General features: G+C 53.3%; 1 protein-coding gene across 1 annotated transcript in view; it reads right to left on the reverse strand.

Moving 5' to 3' along the window:
* LOC129714340 (uncharacterized) overlaps nt 1–4,456 on the reverse strand; it is an 11,977-nt gene extending 7,521 nt beyond the window's left edge. The window contains 1 exon segment of the mRNA XM_055663885.1: nt 4,143–4,456. The gene's annotated coding sequence lies outside the window, so the exon portion shown is untranslated.
* Nucleotides 4,457–7,721: the final 3,265 nt, after the last annotated feature.

The following is a 7,721-nucleotide window of genomic DNA, read 5'->3' on the forward strand; positions in this document are numbered from 1 at the left end:
GATCAGGGGGTATGGAGAGAAGGCAGGAACAGGATATTGATTTGGATGATCAGCCATGATCATATTGAATGGCGGTGCAGGTTCGAAAGGCCGAATGGCCTACTCCTGCACCTATTTTTTATGTTTTATGTTTCTATGTTAAACCGAACCTGCAAACTCCACACAGACAGCAGAGGCCCGGATTGAACTCGGGGCACTGGAGCTGCGAGGTAGCAGCTGTACATGCACGGCTGTGACACCCGCAATTTACGCAATCTTCCCCGGTATTCCCAGGCAACAGCTGAAACTAAACCTCGTCTATTCATTCCTCAGATGAAGACGGAAGTGTTAGCACACTTCCAGTCATTGCTATTCATGCAATGTGTGACCGGAATTTACATAGCTCTAGAGGTTAGGGAACTAAGGAAACATATGGTGTGTGATTACTTTTAGAACATGAGAGTATCAAAATAGATTACATATTGAAACTAGGTTGAACCAAGAATCACAGTGAGCAAGCAGGAATAAGGGGCTGTCCCACTTGGACAACTTAATCCACAAGTTTAGAAGACCCTTGACAAGTTGAAAATAATCGTGTTGACTCGCCGAAGTAAAAGACCTCCTACGACCCCCCCCCCGACCTCAGTCTCCCACACCCAAGACCAACTATGACTAGCTACGAGTGGGAAATGATCACATAGCAAACTCGGCAGAGGTCGCCAAATAGGTCTTGAAAGTGGGACAGGGGCTTTAGTGTGACGTTAGACTCAGAGATTCAGCATTAGACATATTGCTTCCTCCCACAACAAGGATCTCCCAAAAATAGTTCGAGCTAGTCTTCAACTCAGCGGGTCAGGCAGCATCTCTGCAGAAGCCAAAACATAGAGACAAAGAACTGCAGATAGGACCCTGAACGATGATGAGATATGGATCGTGCAGCCAGAGGAGAGGATTAGTTGATCCTGCTATCATGTCTAGTATGGACCTTGCGGGCCGAAGGTCCTGTTCCTGTGCTGTACTGTTCCATGTTCAAAATGCCCCTCAGCCTGACAGCCAACACTGATCACCTCCAGCATCTCAGACTATTGGTGACCAAGGTATCTATCAATGGGTACAGATCCACCAGTTACCACTGAAGGTAGACACAAAATGCTGGAGTAACTCAGTGGGACAGGCAGCATCTCTGGAGAGAAGGAATGGGTGACGTTTCGGTTCGAGAGTAGAGGATTCCGACCCTGAAACGTCACCAATCCTTTTTCTGCAGAGATGCTGCCTGGCCCGCTGAGTTGAAGACTAGCTCGAATCATTTTTGGGAGATCTTGTTGTGGGAGGAAGCAATATGTCTGCCGCTGAATCTCTGAGTCTAACGTCACACTAAAGCCCCTGTAACTGAGTTACTCCAGCCGTTTGTGTTCATATTCAGTATAAACCTTAGTCTGGTTTACTTTAGAGATACAGCGCGGAAACAAGCCCTTTTGACCCACGGGTCCGCGCCGACCAGCGATCCCCGCACATCAACACTATCCTACACCCACTAGGGACAATGTTTTTTACATTTACCGAGCCAATTAACCTACAAACCTGTACGTCTTTGGAGTGTGGGAGGAAATCGACGATCTCCTAAATAACCCATGCAGGTCACGGGGAGAACGGACAAACTCCGCACAGACAGCACCCGTAGTCGGGATCGAACCCGGGTCTCCGGTGCTGCATTCGCTGTGAGGCAGCAACTCTATCGCTGCGCCACCATGACCGCCCTTAGTCAATGGATATTTTTATGGCAGAGATAGGGTTAGGGGAGAAGGGAGGAGAATAGGGTTGAGAGGGAAAGATCGATCTACCAAGATTGAATGGGAGAATGGACTCGATGGCCAAATGGCCTAAATATGTTCCTATCACTTATGAAATGCATTTCGTTGTCTCTGTACTGTACACTGACAATGACAATTAAAATTGAATCTGAATCTGAATCTGAAACCAGCATCTGCAGTTCCTTTCCACCCACCCATTTTAATTACTGGTTCAAATAGATTCTCTCTGGTCTTTTCTTTAATGCGTTTAATCATTAACTTTTATCTGCACCTTCCTTGCTAAAGCCACAGCAAGAATTGTGGTGAATGCAAATACTGCTGGCCACAGGAGAGGCCAAAGGGACCCCTGTTTGGGAAGCAGAGTGTTGATTTCTCTAACTTCAAGTAACCCCTGCACTCCCCTCTCTCCACCCCCCCCTCCCCCAACCCCACCCACGTTGCACCAGCTTCTAGTTCACACCCAGCAAACAGCTAACAATGTTCTCCAGAGATGCTGTCTGACCCGCTGAGTTACTCCAGCATTTACAGCTCCTTGCTACTTGATATCCATAACTCTTAGAAACATAGGAACTAGGTGCAGGAGTAGAGGCCATTCGGCCCTTCGTGCCTGCACCATCATTCAATATGATCATGGCTGATCATCCAACTCAGTATCCTGTACCTGCCTTCTCTCCATACCCCCTGATACCTTTAGCCACAAGGGCCACATCTAACTCCCTCTTAAATATAGCCAATGAACTGTGGCCTCAACTACCTTCTGTGGCAGAGAATTCCACAGATTCACCACTCTCTCTGTGTGATTTTTTTTTTTCTCATCTCGGTCCTAAAAGATTTCCCCCTTATCCTTAAACTGTGACTCCCTTTCCCCTGACTCTCAGCCTGAAGAAGGGTCTCAGCCCATCCCTTCTCTCCGGAGATGCTGCCTCCAGTTAGTTAGCTACTCGAGCAGTTTTAGCTGAGTTAGCTACTCCAGCAATTGTGTGTCCATCTCAGGTCGTTTGATGAACCGGTTCCCAGTCACAATCCGCTTTCCACCGCGGCGCCTTTGTTGCCGAGTTTCGCCCTCCTCCTCCCACCCTTCCCTCTGTTAATGGATAACCGGGTGTTTATCTCGATGCAAACTCTCCCTTTCAATTTAACTTCGCATCACAAACGGTTGCAGTGGTGACAGTGTAATCCGAAATCACCCCTCACCCCTCCACACACACACACACACACCTCCTCTCTAGAGAACAAGGAGGGTCGCTGCCACAGCCGCTTCGTTCCTTCCCATTGAAAAACACATTATACAATGCAGTCAGTATCCAGGCACGATCAAAGTACAGACGCTCTCAGATGTAGCGTTCATTTTTAGAAGCAACTCCCACGCAAGCACAGTGTGTACATTTATATCTGTTAAACATCCAGGGGAAGTTTAATAATAGAATGAGCAAGATGCCTGCAATCAGTAAAAATATATATCGCCTTATTAGTCCTGGACCTCAGATTGGGAGCATGTGTTTCATTGTGTTTCATAACAATTTTTGCAAATTGGCAACATTGAATTTGAATTACATTATTATAGGAGGGTTATTTTTAGTAGTAGTCTGGGTCTCACTGTGTATGTGTGGAAGTGTATTCTGGAAATAGTGGCATTTGTACATTTCCCGCTGTACCCTACACACACACTCACACACACACTCACACACTCACACACACACACACACTGACACACACACACACAGTCATACACAAACACACACACACACACACACATACACACACACACACACATACACACACACACTCACACACACACACACATACACACACACACACACACACACATACACACACACACACACACACACACACACACACACACAAACACACACACAGCCATACACACACACACACACACACACCCACACACACACACACACACACAGCCACACACACACGTGTATGTACAGTACTGACACCACGGTTACCCGCGGGAGAGGAACAGGTAGGACACACACACTATGCCAAACCTGACACGGGAGTGAGGGGTGGGGGTAAGGGGGTGAGAGGAAAGGAGAGAAGAGGAGAGAGAGAGGAGAGGAGAGAGGAGGGTAGAGGGGGGAGATTAAGATTGAGAGGGTGGGAGATTGAGGGGAGAGGGGGAAGCGAGTTAGAGAAGGGGGAGGGGAGGGGGAGATAGAGAGAGAGGTATAGTGAGAGTGGGGATGGGGGGAGAGAGATGTGAGGGGAGAGAGAGAAGAAGGAGGGGGGAGATAGAGAGGGGAGAGAAAAGTGAGGGGGTAGAGAGAAGGGGGAGAAGGGGGGGGGGGGGAGAGAGAGAGAATGTATAACATTGAGATTTGACACTACCTTCTGATAAGAATTTGCACAAAGCATCCACGTTGTGCACCGCTGCTGCTGCTGCTGTGTCAGTGCAGTAGATACACGCCTGTGTGAATATTGGTAGAGGTGGCTGCCTTGCTGTTGGCCCTGGCTGTGGGCAGTGGAGCTCACCTTCTGTGCCTGTCATCTGGGCGCTGCCGTGTTGTTGTCATCTCGCATCCTCCCCTCATTGCCAGGAATAGTGAGGATATGTGTTAGTAGGTCGCTCGTTGCATAACACCCACTTAACCGCCTAGTCACGTTTCAGCCGATCTCTCTCTCTCTCTCCCTCTCTCTCTCTTCCCCCCTCCCTCTTTCTATCTCTCTCTCTATCTATCTATCAGAAGCAAGAGCTCAGGCAAGCAGCTAAAATACCAGGGGGAGGAGGAGGGAGGAGGGGGAGGAAGTGAGAGGGAGAGAGAGATAGAGAGGGATGGAGGGAGAGAGAGAGAGGGAGGGGAGGGAGGGAGAAGGGAGGTAGAGGAGAGGAGAGGAGAGAGAAGTGAGGGAGGAGAGAGAGGGGAGGAGAGGAGGAAGAGGGAGAGGGAGGGAGGAGAGGGTGAGAGGGAGAGAGGGGGTGAGAGGGAGAGGAGGGAGATGGAGGGAGAGGGAGATGGAGGGAGGAGAGGGAGAAGGAGAGAGAAGAGGGGGGAGGGAGAGAGGAAAAGGGAGAGAAGAGGTGGGGAGGAAGAGGAGAGGGAGAAGAGAGGGAAAATGGAGATAGGAAGGGAAGGAGGGAGATGGAGATAGAGAGAGGGATGGAGGGAGAGAGAGGGGAGAGAGAGAGGAGGAGAGGAGGGAGAGAGAGGAGGGAGAGGATTTCTGTCTACAATTGAGACAGTATACACGCGAGATAGAGTACCAATATATTCAGATCTGCAGCGAAAAATGTATGTATATAATAGCATATGCAGAGCTGGTTCTAACAGTGGATTTTAGATTTCATTGCTCTCGTTCTCTATTCTCACACACCCAGGCACACCCCAGACAAAGGGCGAACGTGGGATACGATCTGGCGTAGTTATCTCATTCCCTAGAATAGCGATCAACGGAATATTCTAGCTTATCCTTATACTATATCGAAACGCAGGCCCCCTCCCCTCCCCCCCCCCAACCCCCCCTCCTCCCCCTCCCCTCACCTTCTCTATCTCTCTCCCCACATATCACCCCCACCCCCCCACGACCCTCCCTCCCCCCCCTCTTCCCCCTCCCCCCACGACCGCCCCCCCCCAATCCCTTCCCCTCCCATCTCCCCTCCAATCCCCCCCCCCACCGCCCTCCCCTCCTCCCCCTACCCACCTTCGCCGCTCCCTCCCCCCAACCTCCCCTCCACCCCCCCCCCCCCCCCTCCCCTCCACCCCGCTCAACTCACCCATCACCCTCCCCTCACCCCTCCCCTCCCCCTCGCCTCCCCCCTCACTCCCCTCCCCTCGGACCTCCCCTCCCCCTTCCCTCACCCTACCCCCTACACCTCCCCTCCCCCCTCACCTCTCCCCTTCCCCTCCCTCCCCTCCCCCCCTCCGCCACCTCCCCTCCCCTCCTTCCCCTCCCCCTCCCACCCATCCTCCCCTCCCTCCCCCCCTCCTCTCTCCCCTCCCCCCTCTGTATCCCTCCCCTGCCCCCCTCACCTCTCCCCTCACCTCCCCTCCACCCCTAGACCGCCCTCTATTCCCCCTCCCCTTCCTTCCCTCCACCTCGCCCCCAAACTTCCCCTTCCCGCTCACCCATCCCCTCCCCTCACCTCCCTTTCCTTCCCCGCCCCCCCCCTCCTCCCCCTCCCCTGACTCCCCTCCTCAACCTCACCTCGTCCTCCCCTCCCCTTCCCCAGCACCTCACCGTCACTCCCCTGCCCCCCCTCCTCCCCTCCCCTCCCTCCCCTCCTCTCCCCTCCTTTCCCTCCACTCCTCCCCCACCTCCTCCCACTCACCTCCCTCCTCTTTCCCCCTCCCCTCCCCCTCACCTCCCCTCACCCTACCCTCACCTCCCCTCACCTCCCCCTCCCTCCCCTCCCCTTCACCTCCCCCTTCCCCTCCCTCCCCTCCCCATCCCCCCCCCCCCCTTTCACCTCCCCCCACCCTTTCTTTTCTCTCTCTCCCCTGTGAATTCCAACCCTATTAATATTATTGCCCCATAATTGATTGTTTTGAGTACATTGTATATATACACCCCCAACACACACCATCCCACTGAAACTTGTTTTCCCCTCTCTTCTACCCTTTCTTTACATATTGTGTTGTGCTGCTGCAGGTAAGAAATTTCATTGTTCTCAGTAGACAAAAATGCTGGAGAAACTCAGCGGGTGCACCCAGCATCCTATTGGCTCGAAGGAAATTTAGGCAACGTTTCGGGGCCGAAACCTTCTATCTGGGACAACATGACAATACTACCCCTCCTAGCTCACAGGTGTTTCCCCACACCCCGAATGAGAGAACTTTTGGAACCGAAATCCTGGGACCCTGGTGGGAAACAAGCCCCAACTCTTCGGGCTCGTTCCTCCAGCCCCTTGTCCTTTCACACCCACCCTCCCCCTCCAACTCCGCCTCCCCACCCCCTCCCATCCAAACCCCGCCCCCCTACAGCCCCCTACGTCCCATCCACCCCACCCCCCCCCCCCACCTCCAATTCATTTACTCCCATCCTCCACACCCATCCTACCCACCTTCCCCCCCTCCCCTTCCCCCCCCCCTCCACTTACACCCCCCTCCCCCTTCCCCTTCCCCTTCCCCCTCCCCTGCCACCCCTCCCCTTCCACCCCCTCCACTTACACCCCCCCTCCCCATTTCCACCCCCTCCCCTTCCCCTCTCCACCCCCTCCCCTTCCACCCTTTCCCTCCTCCCCTTTCCACCCCTCCCCTTCCCACCTCCTCCCCTTCCACCCCTCCTCCCCTTCCCCCCCCCTTCCCCTTTCTTCCCCCTCCCCCTCTTCTTCTCCACCCCCTCCCCTTCCACCCCCCTATTTTTTCCACCCCCTCCCCTTCCACCCACCTCCTCCCTCCCCTTCCACCCCTCCCCTTCCACCCCTCCCCTCCACCCCTCCCCTTCCCCTTCCACCCCCTCCCCTTTTCCACCCTCCTCCCCTTCCACCCCCTCCCCTTTCCACACCCCCTCCCCTTCCACCCATCTCCTCCCCCCTCCACCCCATCCCCTTCCACCCCTCCTCCCCTTCCCACCCCTCCCCTTCCATCCCCTCTCTCATCTCTGCCCCCTCCCCTTCCACCCCCTCCCCTTCAACCACTCCTCCTCCCCTTCCATCTCCTATCCGTTTCCGGCTGATCTATCTCTCCCTCCTAACCCCATTCACGTGCCTTCTCTCCCCACAGTCCCCGACACCCGCACTAATCAAGAATCTAAATCAAAGCTACAAACTGGTCAATGCCTGAGCGGCCAAATGGATCACCAGATCTGAACCCAACTGAGCGTGTCTTTTATGCACTTTAACCATATGTGATTTTTTTTCTATTACAAATCTCAACTTGTAAATAAATAAATGATGGGTCTTTGTCCCAAACATTTTCCTCTGTTTCATTATTCCCCTATTCTGGCTAAAATACTCTGTACATTCACCCT

Source organism: Leucoraja erinacea, chromosome 39 (assembly GCF_028641065.1).
Source record: "Leucoraja erinacea ecotype New England chromosome 39, Leri_hhj_1, whole genome shotgun sequence".
In the NCBI taxonomy this organism is placed as follows: Eukaryota; Metazoa; Chordata; class Chondrichthyes; order Rajiformes; family Rajidae; genus Leucoraja; species Leucoraja erinaceus.